Below are 23,623 nucleotides of genomic sequence, written 5' to 3' on the forward strand. Positions count from 1 at the left end.
GTTATGCGTCATATATCACCATGACATTCAGATATCTAGTACACATGGATGAGATATGTAGGTAGTCCACACAAGATGTATCTGCTAATTGCAAAAGTCTATGATCTGGATTGTTTCATGCAGCAATCTTTTTAGAGTTAGCGGTTGGGATGTAAAACTATTATGCAGGATTTACTATTTGAAGCTAATATAGGAAGCTTCTCAGGTCATGTGTGCCGAGTCTCATGGAGATGATTGCTGCGTCACAGCGGTAAATCTTGAGGATCACGTCTAGTGTTACCCTTAACTCTCCTTAGGTAGAGTACATTAGAACAGGAGGTTGTAGGAGCCAGAGAGGACTCTGCCGTGGTCTCAGGGCATTTGGTGGTGTTCGGCCAGATTGCCATGGTTTGGATGCGGCCTGGTATTGAAGCAAACAACAGTGTGTATGAGTAGACAACAGCGGTGATCGGGTTGGTCTTGGAGGGCCTTTAGGATTAAGGCTGAGCTATCCCTGTACATTCCCCAGTAACTGGTGCAATTTTGGAGGATGTGATGCTGGCGAGTGGCGGGTTTCAAGCGAACCGCACTCAGAGCTTCAGAAAGGTGCAGACATCATGAACGTATGCATGCTCCACACTCCCCCCCGCAGCAAACAGTTATTTTATATAAAAAAATAAAGCTAAAGGTGAAATGTCCCATACACTTTATACACCGGTAAAACAAGTCATTAGTAACACAATTAAAGGGACAGCAAAGCCAAAATTAAACTTTTATGATTAGAATTTAAACAACTTTCCAATTTTCTTCTATTATCAAATCTGCTTTATTCCCTTGGGGAACTTTGTGGCAAAGCATATAATGCACTATGGTGCGCTAGCTGCTGATTAGTGGTCACACATACAAGCCTCTTGCCATTGGCTAACCTTATGTGCTCAGCTAGCTCCCAGTAGTGCACTGCTTCAATAAAGGATATCTAGAAAATTAAGCAAATATCATAATTGAAGTCAGTTGGAAAGTTGTTGAAAATTATATGTTCTATTTAAATTATGAAAAACATTTGGGTTTCTTGTTATTTTAAGGGAAAACCAAATTTACAGGACACTGTCCCTTTAAGTCTGTGATCATGTGACATAAACAGCAGCATCTGAAGGATCAGAATACACTTACTAAGGTCTTTACTAACAACAAGAATCAGTCACAGATCAGTGGGATAAACGTTCTGATGATAAACAGGTGCAGCTAATAGAAATAAGAAATGTATTATAAAATAACCTCATTAGAAATAAAATAATATGCAGATCACAAGATATTTATCATTAGATCAGTAAATGTGATGAGACTGATACAACAGGGCCATAAGCTGAGTGATATTTATTACTGGAGCAAATAGCAGCTTCAGACTAATAGTAAATGAAAATGGTTTATCTGAGCTCTACAGTTAATTATAAACCTATAGGGAAATACATGATTCTAATTGGCCGATACTTAAGAATCTATTGCTGATTGGATAACAGGAACAACCCCCACAAATGTATTATTGGACAGACTTCCTCAAGCTTGAAAAAGTAAATTTGTGCTTATCTGATAAATTAATTTCTTCTACAATATGACGAGTCCACGGATTTCATCCTTACTTGTGGGATATTATCCTCCTGCTAACAGGAAGTGGCAAAGAACGCCACAGCAGAGCTGCCTATATAGCTCCTCCCTTAGCTCCACCCCCAGTCATTCGACCGAAGGTACAGGAAGAAAAATTAGAAACTAAAAAAGGTGCAGAGGTGACTAAAGTTTAAATAAAAAAATATAATCTGTCTTAAAATGACAGGGCGGGCCGTGGACTCGTCGTACCATAGAAGAAATTAATTTATCAGGTAAGCATAAATTTACTTTTCTTCTATAAGGTATGACGAGTCCACAGATTCATCCTTTACTTGTGGGATACAATACCAAAGCTATAGGACACGGATGAACGGGAGGGACAAGACAGATGCCTAAAACAGAAGGCACCACTGCTTGAAGAACTTTTCTCCCAAAAATCTCCGAAGAAGCAAAAGTATCAAATTTGGAAAATTTGGAAAAGGTAAGTGAAGACCAAGTCGCAGCCTTACAAATCTGTTCAACAGAAGCATCATTTTTAAAAGCCCATGTGGAAGCCACCGCTCTAGTAGAGTGAGCTGTAATTCTTTCAGGAGGCTGCTGTCCAGCAGTCTCGTATGCCAAACGGATGATGCTTTTCAGACAAAAAGAAAGAGAGAGGTAGCCGTAGCTTTTTGACCTCTACGTTTTCCAGAAAAGACAACAAACAGCGAAGATGTTTGACGGAAATCTTTGGTTGCTTGCAAGTAAAACTTCAAAGCACGAACCACGTCCAAGTTGTGCAACAGACGCTCCTTCTTAGAGGAAGGATTAGGACACAGGGAAGGAACAACAATATCCTGATTAATATTCTTATTAGTAACAACCTCAGGAAGAAATCCAGGTTTGGTACGCAAAACCACCTTATCAGAATGAAAAACAAGATAAGGCGAGTCGCATTGCAATGCAGATAGTTCAGAAACTCTGTGAGCCGAAGAGATAGCAACTAAAAACATAACTTTCCAAGATAGAAGCTGAATGCATAGGTTCGAACGGAACCCCTTGAAGAACTTTAAGAACTAAATTCAAACTCCATGGCGGAGCAACAGGTTTAATCACAGGCTTGATTCTAACTAAAGCCTGACAAAACAACTGAACGTCTGGAACATCTGCCAGACGCTTGTACAGTAAAATTGACAAAGCAGATATCTGTCCCTTTAGGGAACTAGCTAATAACCCCTTCTCCAATCCTTCTTGGATAAAGGCCAAAATCCTAGGAATCCTGATATTACTCAATGAGTAGCCTTTGGATTCACACCAAATCTTATGATAAATCTTCCTAGTGACAGGCTTTCGAGCCTGAATCAAGGTATCTATGACCGATTCAGAAAATCCCCGCTTGGATAAAATCAAGCGTTCAATCTCCAGGCAGTCAGCCACAGAGAAACTAGATTTGGATGCTGGAACGGACCTTGAATGAGAAGGTCCCGTCTCAGTGGTAGTGTCCATGGTGGTAGAGATGACATGTCCACCAGGTCTGCATACCAAGTCCTGCGTGGCCACGCAGGTGCTATCAAAATCACCGAAGTTCTCTCCTGTTTGATTCTGGCAATCAGACGAGGGAGGAGAGGAAATGATGGAAACACATAAGCCAGGTTGAACAACCAAGGTACTGCTAGAGCATCTATCAGTACTGCTTGAGGACCCCTTGATCTGGACCCGTAACAAGGAAGTTTAGCGTTCTGATGAGACGCCATCAGATCCAATTCTGGCATGCCCCATTGATGAATCAATTGTGAAAACACCTCAGGATGGAGTTCCCACTCCCCCGGATGAAAAGTCTGATGACTTAGAAAATCCGCTTCCCAGTTCTCCACTCCTGGGATATAGATTGCTGATAGATGGCAAGAGTGAGTCTCTGCCCAACAAATTATTTTGGTAACCTCTATCATCGCTAGAGAACTCTTTGTTCTCCCCTGATGATTGATATATGCTACAATCGTGATATTGTCGAACTGGAATCTTATGAAGCTGGCCGAAGTCAGCTGAGGCCACGCCTGAAGCGCGTTGAATATCGCTCTCAGTTCTAGAATATTTATCGGGAGGAGAGCCTCCTCCTGAGTCCACACTCCCTGTGCTTTCAGGGAATTCCAGACTGCACCCCAGCCCAATAGGCTGGCGTCCATCGTCACTATGACCCATGCTGGCCTGCGGAAACACATTCCCTGGGACAGATGATCCTGTGACAACCACCAAAGAAGAGAGTCTCTGGTCTCTTGATCCAGATTTATCTGAGGAGACAAATCTGCATAATCCCCATTCCACTGTTTGAGCATGCATAGTTGCAGTGGTCTGAGATGCAAGCGAGCAAACGGAACTATGTCCATTGCCGCTACCATTAGTCCGATTACCTCCATACACTGAGCCACTGACGGCCAAGGAATGGAATGAAGAGCTCGGCTGGTGGTTAAAATCTTTGATTTCCTGACCTCTGTCAGAAAAATTTCATGTCTACCGAATCTATCAGAGTTCCCAGGATAGGAACTCTTGTGAGGGGTAAGTGAACTCTTTTTTACATTCACCTTCCAGCCGTGAGATCTTAGAAAAGCAAACACGATGTCTGTGTGAGATTTGGCTAGTTGGTAAGTTAATCCTGAATTAAGATATCGTCCAAATAAGGCGCCACTGCTATGCCCCGCGGCCTTAGGACCGTCAGAAGGGACCCTAGCACCTTAGTGAAAATTCTGGGAGCTGTGGCCAACCCGAAGGGAATAGCCACAAACTGGTAATGCTTGTCCAGAAAGGCGAACCTGAGAAACTGATGATCTTTGTGGATAGGGATGTGCAGATACGCATCCTTTAAATCCACGGTGGTCATATATTGACCCTCCTGGATCATTGGTAAAATATTCAGAATGGTCTCCATCTTGAAGGATGGGACTCTGAGGAATTTGTTTAGGATCTTGAGATCTAAAATTGGTCTGAAGGTTCCCTCTTTTTTGGGAACCACAAACAGATTGGAGTAAAACCCCTGCCCCTGTTCTGTTTTTGGAACAGGGCAGATTACTCCCATGGTATATAGGTCTTCTACACAGTGTAAGAATGCCTCTCTTTTTGTCTGATTTACAGACAATCGAGAAAGATGGAAACTCCCCCTTGGAGGAGAATCTTTGAAGTCTAGAAGATACCCCCCTGGGACACAATTTCTAAAGCCCAGGAGTCCTGAACGTCTCTTGTCCAAGCCTGAGCAAAGAGAGAGATAGTCTGCCCCCTACTAGATCCGGTCCCGGATCGGGGGCTACCCCTTCATGCTGTCTTGGTGGCAGAAGCGGGCTTCTTGGCCTGTTTACCTTTGTTCCAAGTCTGGTTAGGTCTCCAGAATGACTTGAATTGAGCAAAATTCCCCTCCTGCTTTGCAGCAGGGGAGGAGGAAGAGGGACCACCTTTGAAGTTTCGAAAGGAACGAAAATTATTTTGTTTGGTCCTCATCTTATTTGTCCATCCTGAGGAAGGGCATGGCCTTTTCCTCCAGTGATGTCTGAAATGATCTCTTTCAGTTCAGGCCCGAATATGGTCTTACCCTTGAAAGGGATGGCTAAAAGCTTAGATTTTGAGGACACGTCAGCAGACCAGGACTTAAGCCATAACGCTCTATGCGCTAAAATGGCAAAACCTGAATTCTTTGCCGCTAATTTAGCCAGTTGAAAAGCGGCATCTGTAATGAAAGTATTAGCTATCTTGAGAGCCCTAATTCTATCCAGAATATCATCTAATGGGGTCTGAACCTGAAGAGCCTCCTCTAGAGCCTCAAACCAAAAAGCAGCTGCAGTAGTTACAGGAACAATGCACGTTATAGGTTGCAAAAGAAAACCCTGATGAATAAATATTTTCTTTAGGAGACCCTCTAATTTTTTATACATAGGATCTTTGAAAGCACAACTGTCCTCAATAGGTATAGTTGTACGCTTAGCCAGGGTAGAAATAGCTCCCTCCACCTTAGGGACCATCTGCCACGAATCCCACATGGTGTCTGGTATGGGAAACATTTTCTTAAAAGTAGGAGGGGGAGAAAGGGAATACCTGGTCTATCCCACTCCTTAGCAACAATGTCCGAAATCCTCTTAGGGACCGGAAAAACATTAGTGTAGGCAGGAACCTCTAGATATCTGTCCATTTTACACAATTTCTCTGGAACTACAATAGGGTCACAATCATCCAGAGTCGCTAAAACCTCCCTGAGCAACAAGCGGAGGTCTTCTAGTTTAAATTTAGAAGCCGTCATATCTGAGTCTGTCTGAGGAAAAATCTTTCCTGAATCAGAAATCTCTCCCTCAGACAGCAAATCCCTCACCCCCAACTCAGAACATTGTGAGGGTACATCGGATATGGCTAATAAAGCGTCAGAGGGCTCAGCATTTACTCTCACACCAGACCTACTGCACTTCCCCAGCAACCCAGGCAGCTTAGATAAAACCTCTGTGAGGGTAGTATTCATAACTGCAGCCATATCTTGCAGGGTCAAAGAATTAGACGCACTAGAATTACTTGGCGTCGCTAGTGTGGTCGTTAATGGTTGTGACACTTGGGGAGAATTAGATGGCATAACCTGATTCCCTTCTGACTGAGAATCATCCTGCGACATACTTTTATTAGCTAAAATATGTTCTTTGCAATTTATTGCCCTTTCAGTGCATGAGAGACACATTTTAAGTGGGGTTCCACAATGGCTTCCAAACACATTTAACATTGGCTTTCTTCAATGTCAGACATGTTGAACAGGCTAGTAATGACCACAAACAAGCTTGAAAACACTTTATTTACTGAAAAAATAATCTTAAAAAACTGTACTGCACCTTTAAGAGAAAAAAAAGCATACACGTTCTGCAAAACTGCTTTAAAATACACCAATTGTTTAAATTTTTTGATATAAGATTCCATTTATGCAGCTAAGTTTGCCCCACAAAGAAAGGAACACTTAACCCTTTATTGTGAAAGCCGGATAGTTAATAAGGCCTAAATCCAGAAAAAACACCTCCTGCACCTCGCCACAGCCCTGCTGTGGCGCCTACCTGCCCTCAGGGATTGGAAAAATGGGGTTAAAGCTTCGATTTGGCCCAACACTTCCACAAGGGCGCACCGGAGTTGGAGCTTGCTGCTTGCTGCTTGCTTTGTAAATACAACTGTGCAACTGATGCGCGAAAATAGGCCCCGCCCATCTCACTCTATGTTTTTTCAGCCTCAATGAACCGCACCAGAGCGGTTCCAAACTAGCCATGTGGGTTCTGAAACCCAAAAAAGAAGCCAAGTGTACCCTCAATAAAGTCTCAAAAATGTTATTGCCAAAAACGTTATCAGCACTCCCAGTTCACAAAACTTTTGCCCACAAACATTCAAACTCAGTGTCAACCATTTTTTATTAGCCCCTTATGCAAGCTTAGTAATACCCCTCTATATATTCTAGGATTACTGCTTACCCTCTCTCCCTCATGGGGATACTGTCAGCCAATTCTGAAATACTACAGTCTCTACAGAAAAAAATGACTGAACATACCTCACTGATTATAGCATGAAAAGGTTCCTCACACTTAAGTTTCTTGCACTCCTCAGCCATTCTGTGGGAACTGCTCTGGATCTTAGTGACAAATGCTAAGATCATTAGCCTCCAGGCAGAAGTCTTCATCGATCTGCTGCCTGAGAGTAAATAGTACACACCGGTACCATTTAAAATAAAAAACTCTTACTTGAAGAAAATAAAAACTAACATTTTATCACCTCTATCACTTTACCCTTCCTAGTACTTAGAGTAGGTAAAGAGAATGACTGGGGGGTGGAGCTAAGGGAGGAGCTATATAGACAGCTCTGCTGTGGTGCTCTTTGCCACTTCCTGTTAGCAGGAGGATAATATCCCACAAATAAAGGATGAATCCGTGAACAAGTTGTACCTTATAGAAGAAATACATAAATTATGCTTACCTGATAATTTCGTTTCCATCTGTATGAGGAGAGTCCACGGCTTAATTCCTTACTTGTGGGAAATACAGAACCTCGCAACCAGGAGGAGGCAAAGACACCCCAGCCAAAGGCTTAAATCCCCCACATCCATCATCCCCCAGTCATTCTGCTGAGGGAACAAGGAACAGTAGGATAAATATCAGGGTATAAAAAATTTTAGGTCCACCCAACAGAGAAAACGGGTGTGGGCCATGGACTATCCTCATACAGATGGAAATGGAATTATCAGGTAAGCATAATTTATGTTTTCCATCTTAATATGAGGAGAGTCCACGGCTTCATTCCTTACTTGTGGGAAACATATACCCAAGCTCTAGAGGACACTGAATGAAAATGGGATGGTAAGGAGAGGCGGACCCTATTCTGAGGGCACCACAGCCTGCAAAACCCTTCTCCCAAAAGCTGCTTCAGCCGAAGCAAAAACATAAAATTAGTAAAACTTTGAAAAATTATGTAAGGAAGACCAGGTAGCCACCCTACAAATCTGCTCCATAGAGGCCTCATTCTTGAAGGCCCAATAAGAAGCCACAGCTCTAGTTGAATGAGCCGTAATCCTCTGAGGGGGCTTATGTCATGCAGTCTTGTATGCAAAACGCATAATGCTCCTCAACCAAAAGATGGGGGAAGAAGCCTTCTGCCCTCTACGCTTCCCAGAATAGACAACAACCTTAGGGAGAAAACCCAAACCAGTGCGAAGAACAGCCTAATCAGCGTGAAAAACTAGGTAAGGAGGCTCACATTGCAAGGCCCTCATTTTAGAGACTCTATGTGCCGAAGCAATAGCCAGTTGTAAAAGAACCAAGACAATAATTTAATGTCAACCAAGTGCATGGGCTCAAACGGAGCCCTCTGCAAAAACTTAAGTACCAAATGTAAACTCCAAGGAGGAGCAAAATGTCTAAACACAGGCCTGATTCTGGACAGGGCCTGAACAAAAGACTGAATATCAGGAAGCTCAGCAAGCCTCTTGTGAAGTAACACAGATAGAGCTGAAATCTGTCCTTTTAAGGAACTAGTGGCAAGTCCCTTCTTCAAACCCTCTTGGAGAAAGGAAAGAATCCTGGATACTATGACCTTATGCTAGGGGAATCCACGTTCTTCATACCAGAATAAATAGGTCCTCCACACCCTATGATAGATACAACGGGTGACCGGCTTTCTGGCTTGAATGAGAGTCTCAATCACTCTCTTGGCTAGGACTAAGCGTTCAATCTCCACGCAGTCAGCCTTAGAGAATCTAGATTTTGATGAACAAAGGGACCCTGTTCCAGCAGATCTTTGTGACAAGGCAACCTCCATGGAGGAGATGATGACATCCCCCCCAGGTCCACAAACCACATATATCGCAGCCACGATGGAGCAATTTAAATAGTCAAAGCTTGCTCCTGCTTGTTGCGGGCCACTACCTGAGGTAGGAGTGGTAACAGTGGAAATATGTAAACTGTGTTTAACCCCCAGGGTACTGCTAAGGCATCTATCAGTTCTGCCTGTGGATCCCTGGACCGCAACCCATATCTAGGAATTGAGTCTGGACGTCATGAGATCTATCTCCGGTGTGCCCAATCTGTTGCAAATCTCTGCAAACACCACGGGATGGAGAGACCATTCCTCCGGATGAAGCAACTGTCTGCTGAGAAAGTCCACTTTCCAGTTGTCCACACCCGGAATGTGGATCGCTGACAGTGAGCAGTTGTGGGCCTCTGCCCATTCCAGGATCCGAGATACTTCGGTCATGGCTAGGGAGCTTCTCATTCCTCCCTGATGGTTGATGTAAGCCACCCAGGTAATGTTGTCCGATTGGAATCTGATAAACTGGGACGAACCCAGAAGAGACCAATTCCTCATAACGTTGAAGATAGCTCAAAGCTCCAAAATGTTTATCAGGAGGAGAGATTCCTCTTGAGACCACCGGCCCTGTGCCTTCCTGGCACCCCAAACAGGTCCCCATCCTGATAGACTTGAGTCCGTAGTCCCAATCTCCCAGGATGGTCTCAAGAAAAGATGTCCCCTTGGACAGGCGATCTGGACAGAGCCACCAAGAGAGCGATTCTCTTGACTGGTTGTCCAGAGAAATCTGTTGGGATAGATCCGAGTGATCTCCGTTCCATTGACTCAGCATGCACAACTGAAGAGGTGTGAGATGGAACCTGGCGAATGGCATGATATCTATGCTGGACACCATGAGCCCAATCACCTCCATACACAGGGCCACAGATGGCCTTAAGGATGTCTGGAGGGCAAGACAATTGGAAGTAATTTTGCAATGTCTCTGGTCTGTAAGGAATATCTTCATAGATATGAAATCTTTTATCGTGCCCAGGAACTCCACTCTGGTACTGAGAACCAGAGAACTCTTTCCTAAGTTCATCTTTCATCCATGAGATTGAAGAAGAAGTAGAAGAGCTATTGAATGGTCTTCTGCCAGCCGGCAGGACAGAGCCTGGATCAGGATGTCATCCAAATATGGCATTACTGCAATCCCTCTGGATCTCGCTACCGCAAGTAAGGCCTACAGAACATTCGTAAAGACTCTTGGGGCAGTAGCTAGACCAAAATGAAGAGCAACAAACTGGAAGTGTTGATCCAGATAAGCAAATCTTAAGAACTTGAAGTGCTCCTTGTGTATTGGCACATGAAGGTAAGCATCCTTCAAGTCTATTGTAGTCATGAACTGTCCCTCTTGAACTAAGTGCAGGATAGACCTTATCCTCGCCATCTTGAACGATGGGACCAACAGAAACTTGTTTAAACACTTTAGGTCTAGAATCGGGCAAAATGTACCCTCCTTCTTTGGGACCACAAAAAGGTTTGATTAGTACCCTAGACATCTCTCTGCTAGAGGTACTGGCACAAAAGCCTGATGTCTTAGCATTCAAGCAAATAATCTTCATGTTTGCATCACAGATAAACAAATTAGCTACCCTCAAGGCCTTAATTCTTTCCTGGATTTAATCGAGGGGAGTTTCCACCTCGATCATCTTTGACAAAGAGTCACACCAATAGGTAGCGGATCCAGCCACTGCAGTAACCTCCGCTGCAGGCTGAAATAAATACCCTGTGTGCTGAAACATCTTTCTTAACAGAGTTTCCAGTTTTTTATCCATTGGTTCCTTAAACGACAAACTATCCTCAAGTGGGATAGTGGTGTGCTTAGCCAGCGTGGAGATAGCTCCATCCACCTTAGGTACAAACCCCCACAAGTCAGGAACAATGTCTTAAAGGAAAAAGAAAAGGAAAAAGAAAATCCAAGTCTCTCCCATTCATTCTTAATAATATTTGTCATCTTTACGGGAACCGGAAAAGTCCATGGCACCACTTTGTCCTCATAAACCTTATCAAGCTTAGGAATAGAAGTTTCTTCAGGTAATTTTGGTTCCGGAACCTCTAACGTAGCCAACACTTCCTTAAACAGAAAGCATAAGTGCACGATCCTAAATCTAAAGTCTGGCTCCTCCGCAACCGGAGGCCTATAGGCAGTCGATTTCGACCCAGAAAGAGGCTCCTCTGAAGTATCAGAGGTGTCTTCAGCCGTGGATAATCTAGTATCACATAAATCCAACAAGTTGATAGATGACCCCTGGGAAGGATAGCAATATTTAACCTTTCACTTAGCATAAGACACTGCTGTTTGCAACTGTTCATTAAAGTCTGGCGGTAGGAGGGCCCGTCCCAAAGGAGGATTAGAAGTGCAATGGGGAGCTGCATGTGTAATAGGAGATGATTGCAGGGAACGCACCTCACAGGACGGAGGCCCCTCAGAGGTGGATTACTCAGTGGTACTAAACATCTTTGTCTTTTTAGATATAACTACCTTATCGAGGCATGTGGAACATAATTGATCAGGTGGGTATACCGTAGCCACCTCACAATAAAAACAGGTATTTAACTTAGGTAAAGAGGGAGTACCCTCTAACGCATTAGTCCTCCATAGTTTGCACTTTTAATACGAACTATAGAAAAAGAGAAATGGCACCTTTATACCCCCAATGGCCGGGGCACTCACCACCTCCTATGACCCAGGCCCCACAGAGAAACCGCTTTGTCTCCTGTAAACTGCACGGTAAGGAAAGAGGAAGATAATGAGGCCACACCCGGTCACATGGAGTGCCATGCAGGACCGCCCCTGCTGCAAGAAAAGAAGCGCTCCAAATTACCAGGCTGCGCAGTTCTCCCAAAATGAAAGTGAAACCTGAATGTTCCCACATCTGCCAGAGCCTCAACTCACACATGTCGCTGCATAAAACATAATAAAGCAATCATGCATAAATCCCCCCTGTTCAATAATCTCCTTCCAGAGATATTCACCCTTGATTCTATACAGATAAAGGAGTCACACTGTGACGCTGTCTTCCTACATTATCATATGAGATAAAATGGAATGATCTTACCGGAATCATTGCCGTGGAACAGAACACAGCCTCTCAAATTTGACAGTCTGTTGCATCGCACCTGACATGAACTTGAGTGATAAAAGCAGGCAGTGAAACTCGTCTACACAGATTGCTTAGGAGTTGTTAATACTAGTCTGGATGGTTTCGCAGAAAGACTCTCCCTGCATCTCCAGACCCTAACTTTCATCAATGCTCTAACTGAGAGGCTGACAAGACTACTTAAATTGCCAGTCCCATAGTGAGGAGTACAACCCTCCATAAGAGACTACTCCGAATCTTACGACACTTCTCTGCCATCCTCCTGTGACGAAAGGCAAAGAATGACTGGGGGATGAGGGACGTGGGGGAGGTATTTAAGCCTTTGGATGGGGTGTCTTTGCCTCCTCCTGGTGGCCAGGTTCTGTATTTCCCACAGCTAAGGAATGAAGCCATGGACTCTCCTAATATTAAGATAGAAATAAGCACTTTCCAAAAATTTCACATATGAATAAAAGCAAAATCCCCCATTGTGCCACTAAAGAGGGGACATTGTGTGAGACAGCTGTGGTGAAAATGTAATGGCACAATGGGAGATTTTGTTTTTATCCCCAAGTGAAAATGTTGTAAAGTGCCTATTTTTGCAATTTGAGGCACATATGGGGACTAATATTTTTAAAATTCCAAAGTAAAAATTACCCATACTGTGATATTTTAGAGGGGTCATTGTGTAAGATATAAACCGGAAAATCTGTACTAATAATAACACAGATCACCTATAGGAGGTGCTATACAACTGTGGTAAAAGTTACCTAGGTGTTAGACGTGCATTTTATAACACCAAATACATATTAAAAAATGTAAAATAAGCAAGAATAAAAAACATATACAGGTATACCCCGCTCATACAGCGGGTTAGGGACCGGAGCCCCGCTGTAAAGTGAAAACCGCCTTAAAGTGAAACAAGGCAGTTTTAGCTTTCTTTTCACTTGCAAGTGTGTTTAAAAACTTGAAAACATGTTTGAACTAACATATATTAGGGGTGCAATAGTGCTATGTTTAGTTTAACACTAGCACAGCACAGTATTAAATAAATACTGTACCTGTAAAATAGTGACAATTACTGTAGTAAAATTTACCAGACTATAGCACTGAGACACAGATTGCACTGTAATGCTGTAAACAGAGTGAACTAATCATAACAAAATGGTGCCAGTCACTTTTCTCGCAATCTCACGATGATTACAGCACTGTTTCAAAATCACTGGAGGATGAACTTTAGCTCCACAAAGCGATGTATTAGCGAAACGCTGTAAAGTGAAGCGCTGTAAAGTGAGGTATACCTGTATATATAAAAAATGTATACAAATGGATATATATCCACACGTGGCACTAAGTAGTGGCCTATGTACGAGGTATATGGAGAAAGTCCCACAAAAGTCAGTATAAGGAAAAGGCAGCTCTCGGTCTTCACTCCAAAAATGATGTGACTTCTAAGATGGATAACTGTAATCAAAACATAAACAGAGGCGCCACATGTGTAGGTCAATAAAAACCACTGAATCCAAACTAGACAAGATACAGGGTACTCACAAACGTGAAGGCACTCTCTTGTGCCTATTTGGAGCAGGCTGGTATTCAATCAGCAAACCAGCTGGCTGTGCAAAAGAGTCGTGGTGTCCTGTAACAGTGGATCTCCGGAACGGCAAAGCTTGCCTGGATAGCTTCCTACGAATTGGAGAAGGGGATAAATTTGTTTCTTTTACGATACGATGAGTCCACGGCCCGCCCTGTTTTTTTGTAAGACAGGTATTTAACTTTGTTAAACTTCAGTCACCTCTGCACCTTGGCTTTTCCTTTCTCTTCCTAACTTCGGTCAAATGAAGCCGTGGACTCATCGTATCGTAAAAGAAACAAATTTATCAGCCTTTCTCCCCTTCTCCAATTCGTAGGAAGCTATCCAGGCAAGGTTTGCCGTTCCGGAGATCCACTGTTACAGGACACCACGGCTCTTTTGCACAGCCAGCTGGTTTGCTGATTGAATACCAGCCTGCTCCTAATAGGCACAAGAGAGTGCCTTGACGTTTGTGAGTACCCTGTATCTTGTCTAGTTTGGATTCAGTGGTTTTTATTGACCTACACATGTGGCGCCTCTGTTTATGTTTTGATTACAGTTATCCATCATTGTGTAAGATAGCTGCAGTGAATATTTAGTGGCACAATGGGAGATTCTGTTTTTATTCCTAAGTGAAATTGCTGGCAAGTGCCTATTTTTGCAATTAGATGGATATTTGGGGCCCGTTATTGGTGCCTATTTTGCAATTTGAGGGACATTTGGGGCCCGTTATTTTTAAAATTCCACAGTAAAAAGTCCATATACTTTGTGATATCGTAGAGGGGTCATTGTGTGAGATAACTGTGGGGAATATTTAGTGGCACAATGGGAGATTTTGTTTTTATCCCTAAGTGAAATTGCTGGCAAGTGCCTATTTTTGCAATTAGATGGATATTTGGGGCCCGTTATTTTTAAAATTCCACAGTAAAAAGTCCCCATAATTTGTGATATTATAGAGGGGTCATTGTGTGAGATAGCTGTGGTGAATATTTAGTGGTACAATGGGAGATTTTGTTTTTATTCCTAAGTCAAATTGATGGCAAGTGCCTATTTTTGCAATTAGATGGACATTTGGGGCCCAATATTTTTAAAATTCCACAGTAAAAAGTCCCTATACTTTGTGATATTGTAGAAGGGTCATTATGAGACATAGCTGTGGTGAAAAAATAGTGGCACAATGGGAGATTTTGTTTTTATCCCTAAGTGAATTTGGTGGCAAGTGCCTATTTTTGCAATTTGAGGGACATTTGTGGCCCGTTATTTTTAAAATTCCACAGTAAAAAATCCCCATACTTTGTGATATTGTAGAGGGGTCATTGTGTGAGATTGCTGTAGGCAATATTTAGTGGCACAATGGGGAATTTTGTTTTTAACGCTTAGAGAAATGCTGGAAAATTACTTTCTTTTTTAAATTTGAGTGACATTTATAACATAAATGCTTGTTGTATTCCTTAAAACATTTTCTTATTAGCATATATGTATGGTACAGCCTTTAATAGTCTTAAGAAAGTGCTAACAAATAAGTGTCTGATAGCTTGACTTGAATTTTTCAACTGTCTGATAGCTTGACTCCAGTGAGAGCAGCACATTGCATATTAACCCTTCACCAGTACAGAGAGCAGCACAGTGTGTATTAACCCTTCACCAGTACAGAGAGCAGCACAGTGTGTATTAACCCTTCACTAGAACGGAGAGCAGTATAGTGTGTATTAACCCTTCACTAGCACAGAGAGCAGCACAGTGTGTATTAACCCCTTCACTGGCACAGAGAGCAGCACAGTGTGTATTAACCCTTCACTAGCACAGAGAGGAGCACAGTGTGTATTAACCCTTCACCAGTACAGAGAGCAGCACCGTGTGTATTAACCCTTCACTAGCACAGAGAGCAGCACAGTGTGTATTAACCCCTTCACTAGCACAGAGAGCAGTATAGTGTGTATTAACCCTTCACCAGTACAGAGCAGCACTGTGTGTATTAACCCTTCACTAGCACAGAGAGCAGCACAGTGTGTATTAACCCCCTTCACTAGCACAGAGAGCAGCACAGTGTGTATTAACCCCTTCACTAGCACAGAGAGCAGCACAGTGTGTATTAACCCTTCACTAGCACAGAGAGCAGCAGTGTGTATTAACCCTTCACTAGCACAGAGAGCAGCACAGTGTGTATTAACCCTTCACTGGCACAGAGAGCAGCACAGTGTGTATTAACCCTTCACTAGCACAGAGAGCTGCACAGTGTGTATTAACCCTTCACTAGCACAGACAACAGCACAGTGTGTATTAACCCTTCACTAGCACAGAGATCTGCACAGTGTGTATTAACCCTTCACTAGCACAGGGAGCTGCACAGTGTGTATTAACCCTTCACTAGCACAGAGAGCAGCACAGTGTGTATTAACCCTTCACTAGCACAGAGAGCAGCACAGTGTGTATTAACCCTTCACTAGCACAGAGAGCAGCACAGTGTGTATTAACCCTTCACTAGCACAGAGAGCAGCACAGTGTGTATTAACCCTTCACTGGCACAGAGAGCAGCACAGTGTGTATTAACCCTTCACTAGCACAGAGAGCTGCACAGTGTGTATTAACCCTTCACTAGCACAGACAACAGCACAGTGTGTATTAACCCTTCACTAGCACAGAGATCTGCACAGTGTGTATTAACCCTTCACTAGCACAGGGAGCTGCACAGTGTGTATTAACCCTTCACTAGCACAGAGAGCAGCACAGTGTGTATTAACCCTTCACTAGCACAGAGAGCAGCACAGTGTGTATTAACCCTTCACTAGCACAGAGAGCTGCACACTGTAAGTTGAACAGCACTTACTTCCCCATTGCCTGACACAAGCAAATGAATAACAAGCATTAACATAACAACAACATTTATAACAATTATAAACTATCTAAGAAGCCCAGAAAGTGACTAAAACGTTTATCACACAATACACACAGCCTGACTCACTCACCCAGCAGCAGCTGCACAGGAAGTAAATGGGAGGGAATTGGAAACAAAGAGCAGTTCAATACTGAACTACATCTACCAGAATACATACAGAGAAGTCACATGTTAATCAGCAGCCAATCAGACAAAGGAAAACATGCAAACATTTCAAAGACAAATTGGATGCTTTTTAACATTGTTTAAATGCTGCAAATTCATAAAATTAGTAACTGAGCCAATTGTCACTGTCATATCCTCTACTAGTGCATTACAGCTACACTATATACATAAAGCTACACAATATATATTAGCACTTTCACTAGCACTGAGCACATTGTCACTGTCATATCCTCTACTAGTGCATTACAGCTACACTATATACATAAAGCTACACAATATATATTAGCACTTTCACTAGCACTGAGCCCATTGTCACTGTCATATCCTCTACTAGTGCATTACAGCTACACTATATACATAAAGCTACACAATATATATTAGCACTTTCACTAGCACTGAGCACATTGTCACTGTCATATCCTCTACTATTGCATTACAGCTACACTATATACATAAAGCTACACTATATATATTAGCACTTTCACTAGCACTGAGCACATTGTCACTGTCATACCCTCTACTAGTGCATTACAGCTACACTATATACATAAAGCTACACAATATATATTAGCACTTTCACTAGCACTGAGCACATTGTCACTGTCATATCCTCTACTAGTGCATTACAGCTACACTATATACATAAAGCTACACAATATATATTAGCACATTCACTAGCACTGAGCACATTGTCACTGTCATATCCTCTACTAGTGCATTACAGCTGCACTATATACATAAAGCTACACAATATATATTAGCACTTTCACTAGCACTGAGCAAATTGTCACTGTCATATCCTCTACTAGTGCATTACAGCTACACTATATACATAAAGCTACACAATATATATAAGCACTTTCACTAGCACTGAGCACATTGTCACTGTCATATCCTCTACTAGTGCATTACAGCTACACTATATACATAAAGCTACACAATATATATTAGCACTTTCTCTAGTACTGAGCACATTGTCACTGTCATATCCTCTACTAGTGCATTACAGCTACACTATATACATAAAGCTACACAATATATATTAGCACTTTCACTAGCACTGAGCCCATTGTCACTGGCATATCCTCTACTAGTGCATTACAGCTACACTATATACATAAAGCTACACAATATATATTAGCACTTTCACTAGCACTGAGCACATTGTCACTGTAATATCCTCTACTAGTGCATTACAGCTACACTATATACATAAAGCTACACAATATATATTAGCACTTTCACTAGCACTGAGCCCATTGTCACTGTCATATCCTCTACTAGTGCATTACAGCTACACTATATACATAAAGCTACACAATATATATTAGCACTTTCACTAGCACTGAGCACATTGTCACTGTCATATCCTCTACTAGTGCATTACAGCTACACTATATACATAAAGCTACACAATATATATTAGCACTTTCACTAGCACTGAGCCCATTGTCACTGTCATATCCTCTACTAGTGCATTACAGCTACACTATATACATAAAGCTACACAATATATATTAGCACTTTCACTGGCACTGAGCACATTGTCACAGTCATATCCTCTACTAGTGCATTACAGCTACACTATATACATAAAGCTACACAATATATATTAGCACTTTCACTGGCACTGAGCAAATTGTCACTGTCATATCCTCTACTAGTGCATTACAGCTACACTATATACATAAAGCTACACAATATATATTAGCACATTCACTAGCACTGAGCACATTGTCACTGTCATATCCTCTACTAGTGCATTACAGCTGCACTATATACATAAAGCTACACAATATATATTAGCACTTTCACTAGCACTGAGCAAATTGTCACTGTCATATCCTCTACTAGTGCATTACAGCTACACTATATACATAAAGCTACACAATATATATTAGCACATTCACTAGCACTGAGCACATTGTCACTGTCATATCCTCTACTAGTGCATTACAGCTGCACTATATACATAAAGCTACACAATATATATTAGCACTTTCACTGGCACTGAGCAAATTGTCACTGTCATATCCTCTACTAGTGCATTACAGCTACACTATATACATAAAGCTACACAATATATATTAGCACATTCACTAGCACTGAGCACATTGTCACTGTCATATCCTCTACTAGTGCATTACAGCTACACTATATACATAAAGCTACACAATATATATTAGCACTTTCACTAGCACTGAGCACATTGTCACTGTCATATCCTCTACTAGTGCATTACAGCTACACTATATACATAAAGCTACACAATATATATTAGCACTTTCACTAGCACTGAGCCCATTGTCACTGTCATATCCTCTACTAGTGCATTACAGCTACACTATATACATAAAGCTACACAATATATATTAGCACTTTCATTAGCACTGAGCACATTGTCACTGTCATATCCTCTACTATTGCATTACAGCTACACTATATACATAAAGCTACACTATATATATTAGCACTTTCACTAGCACTGAGCACATTGTCACTGTCATACCCTCTACTAGTGCATTACAGCTACACTATATACATAAAGCTACACAATATATATTAGCACTTTCACTAGCACTGAGCACATTGTCACTGTCATATCCTCTACTAGTGCATTACAGCTACACTATATACATAAAGCTACACAATATATATTAGCACATTCACTAGCACTGAGCACATTGTCACTGTCATATCCTCTACTAGTGCATTACAGCTGCACTATATACATAAAGCTACACAATATATATTAGCACTTTCACTAGCACTGAGCAAATTGTCACTGTCATATCCTCTACTAGTGCATTACAGCTACACTATATACATAAAGCTACACAATATATATAAGCACTTTCACTAGCACTGAGCACATTGTCACTGTCATATCCTCTACTAGTGCATTACAGCTACACTATATACATAAAGCTACACAATATATATTAGCACTTTCTCTAGTACTGAGCACATTGTCACTGTCATATCCTCTACTAGTGCATTACAGCTACACTATATACATAAAGCTACACAATATATATTAGCACTTTCACTAGCACTGAGCCCATTGTCACTGGCATATCCTCTACTAGTGCATTACAGCTACACTATATACATAAAGCTACACAATATATATTAGCACTTTCACTAGCACTGAGCACATTGTCACTGTAATATCCTCTACTAGTGCATTACAGCTACACTATATACATAAAGCTACACAATATATATTAGCACTTTCACTAGCACTGAGCCCATTGTCACTGTCATATCCTCTACTAGTGCATTACAGCTACACTATATACATAAAGCTACACAATATACATTAGCACTTTCACTAGCACTGAGCACATTGTCACTGTCATATCCTCTACTAGTGCATTACAGCTACACTATATACATAAAGCTACACAATATATATTAGCACTTTCACTAGCACTGAGCCCATTGTCACTGTCATATCCTCTACTAGTGCATTACAGCTACACTATATACATAAAGCTACACAATATATATTAGCACTTTCACTGGCACTGAGCACATTGTCACAGTCATATCCTCTACTAGTGCATTACAGCTACACTATATACATAAAGCTACACAATATATATTAGCACTTTCACTGGCACTGAGCAAATTGTCACTGTCATATCCTCTACTAGTGCATTACAGCTACACTATATACATAAAGCTACACAATATATATTAGCACATTCACTAGCACTGAGCACATTGTCACTGTCATATCCTCTACTAGTGCATTACAGCTGCACTATATACATAAAGCTACACAATATATATTAGCACTTTCACTAGCACTGAGCAAATTGTCACTGTCATATCCTCTACTAGTGCATTACAGCTACACTATATACATAAAGCTACACAATATATATTAGCACATTCACTAGCACTGAGCACATTGTCACTGTCATATCCTCTACTAGTGCATTACAGCTGCACTATATACATAAAGCTACACAATATATATTAGCACTTTCACTGGCACTGAGCAAATTGTCACTGTCATATCCTCTACTAGTGCATTACAGCTACACTATATACATAAAGCTACACAATATATATTAGCACATTCACTAGCACTGAGCACATTGTCACTGTCATATCCTCTACTAGTGCATTACAGCTACACTATATACATAAAGCTACACAATATATATTAGCACTTTCACTAGCACTGAGCACATTGTCACTGTCATATCCTCTACTAGTGCATTACAGCTACACTATATACATAAAGCTACACAATATATATTAGCACTTTCACTAGCACTGAGCCCATTGTCACTGTCATATCCTCTACTAGTGCATTACAGCTACACTATATACATAAAGCTACACAATATATATTAGCACTTTCACTAGCACTGAGCACATTGTCACTGTCATATCCTCTACTAGTGCATTACAGCTACACTATATACATAAAGCTACACAATATATATTAGCACTTTCACTAGCACTGAGCACATTGTCACTGTCATATCCTCTACTAGTGCATTACAGCTGCACTATATACATAAAGCTACACAATATATATTAGCACTTTCACAGGCACTGAGCACATTGTCACTGTCATATCCTCTACTAGTGCATTACAGCTACACTATATACATAAAGCTACACAATATATATTAGCACTTTCACTAGCACTGAGCACATTGTCACTGTCATATCCTCTACTAGTGCATTACAGCTACACTATATATATAAAGCTACACAATATATATTAGCACTTTCACTAGCACTGAGCACATTGTCACTGTCATATCCTCTACTAGTACATTACAGCCACACTATATACATAAAGCTACACAATATATATTAGCACTTTCACTAGCACTGAGCCCATTCATTGTCACTGTCATATCCTCTACTAGTGCATTACAGCTACACTATATACATAAAGCTACACAATATATATTAGCACTTTCACTAGCACTGAGCCCATTGTCATTGTCATATCCTCTACTAGTGCATTACAGCTACACTATATACATAAAGCTACACAATATATATTAGCACTTTCATTAGCACTGAGCACATTGTCACTGTCATATCCTCTACTAGTGCATTACAGCTACACTATATACATAAAGCTACACAATATATATTAGCACTTTCACTAGCACTGAGCACATTGTCACTGTCATATCCTCTACTAGTGCATTACAGCTACACTATATACATAAAGCTACACAATATATATTAGCACTTTCACTAGCACTGAGCCCATTGTCACTGTCATATCCTCTACTAGTGCATTACAGCTACACTATATACATAAAGCTACACAATATATATTAGCACTTTCACTAGCACTGAGCACATTGTCACAGTCATATCCTCTACTAGTGCATTACAGCTACACTATATACATAAAGCTACACAATATATATTAGCACTTTCACTGGCACTGAGCAAATTGTCACTGTCATATCCTCTACTAGTGCATTACAGCTACACTATATACATAAAGCTACACAATATATATTAGCACATTCACTAGCACTGAGCACATTGTCACTGTCATATCCTCTACTAGTGCATTACAGCTGCACTATATACATAAAGCTACACAATATATATTAGCACTTTCACTAGCACTGAGCAAATTGTCACTGTCATATCCTCTACTAGTGCATTACAGCTACACTATATACATAAAGCTACACAATATATATTAGCACATTCACTAGCACTGAGCACATTGTCACTGTCATATCCTCTACTAGTGCATTACAGCTGCACTATATACATAAAGCTACACAATATATATTAGCAATTTCACTGGCACTGAGCAAATTGTCACTGTCATATCCTTTACTAGTGCATTACAGCTACACTATATACATAAAGCTACACAATATATATTAGCACATTCACTAGCACTGAGCACATTGTCACTGTCATATCCTCTACTAGTGCATTACAGCTACACTATATACATAAAGCTACACAATATATATTAGCACTTTCACTAGCACTGAGCACATTGTCACTGTCATATCCTCTACTAGTGCATTACAGCTACACTATATACATAAAGCTACACAATATATATTAGCACTTTCACTAGCACTGAGCCCATTGTCACTGTCATATCCTCTACTAGTGCATTACAGCTACACTATATACATAAAGCTACACAATATATATTAGCACTTTCACTAGCACTGAGCCCATTGTCACTGTCATATCCTCTACTAGTGCATTACAGCTACACTATATACATAAAGCTACACAATATATATTAGCACTTTCACTAGCACTGAGCACATTGTCACTGTCATATCCTCTACTAGTGCATTACAGCTACACTATATACATAAAGCTACACAATATATATTAGCACTTTCACTAGCACTGAGCACATTGTCACTGTCATATCCTCTACTAGTGCATTACAGCTACACTATATACATAAAGCTACACAATATATATTAGCACTTTCACTAGCACTGAGCACATTGTCATTGTCATATCCTCTACTAGTGCATTACAGCTACACTATATACATAAAGCTACACAATATATATTAGCACTTTCACTAGCACTGAGCACATTGTCACTGTCATATCCTCTACTAGTGCATTACAGCTACACTATATACATAAAGCTACACAATATATATTAGCACTTTCACTAGCACTGAGCCCATTGTCACTGTCATATCCTCTACTAGTGCATTACAGCTGCACTATATACATAAAGCTACACAATATATATTAGCACTTTCACAGGCACTGAGCACATTGTCACTGTCATATCCTCTACTAGTGCATTACAGCTACACTATATACATAAAGCTACACAATATATATTAGCACTTTCACTAGCACTGAGCACATTGTCATTGTCATATCCTCTACTAGTGCATTACAGCTACACTATATACATAAAGCTACACAATATATATTAGCACTTTCACTGGCACTGAGCACATTGTCACTGTCATATCCTCTACTAGTGCATTACAGCTGCACTATATAC

This window comes from Bombina bombina, chromosome 5 (genome assembly GCF_027579735.1).
Source record: "Bombina bombina isolate aBomBom1 chromosome 5, aBomBom1.pri, whole genome shotgun sequence".
NCBI classification, from domain to species: Eukaryota; Metazoa; Chordata; class Amphibia; order Anura; family Bombinatoridae; genus Bombina; species Bombina bombina.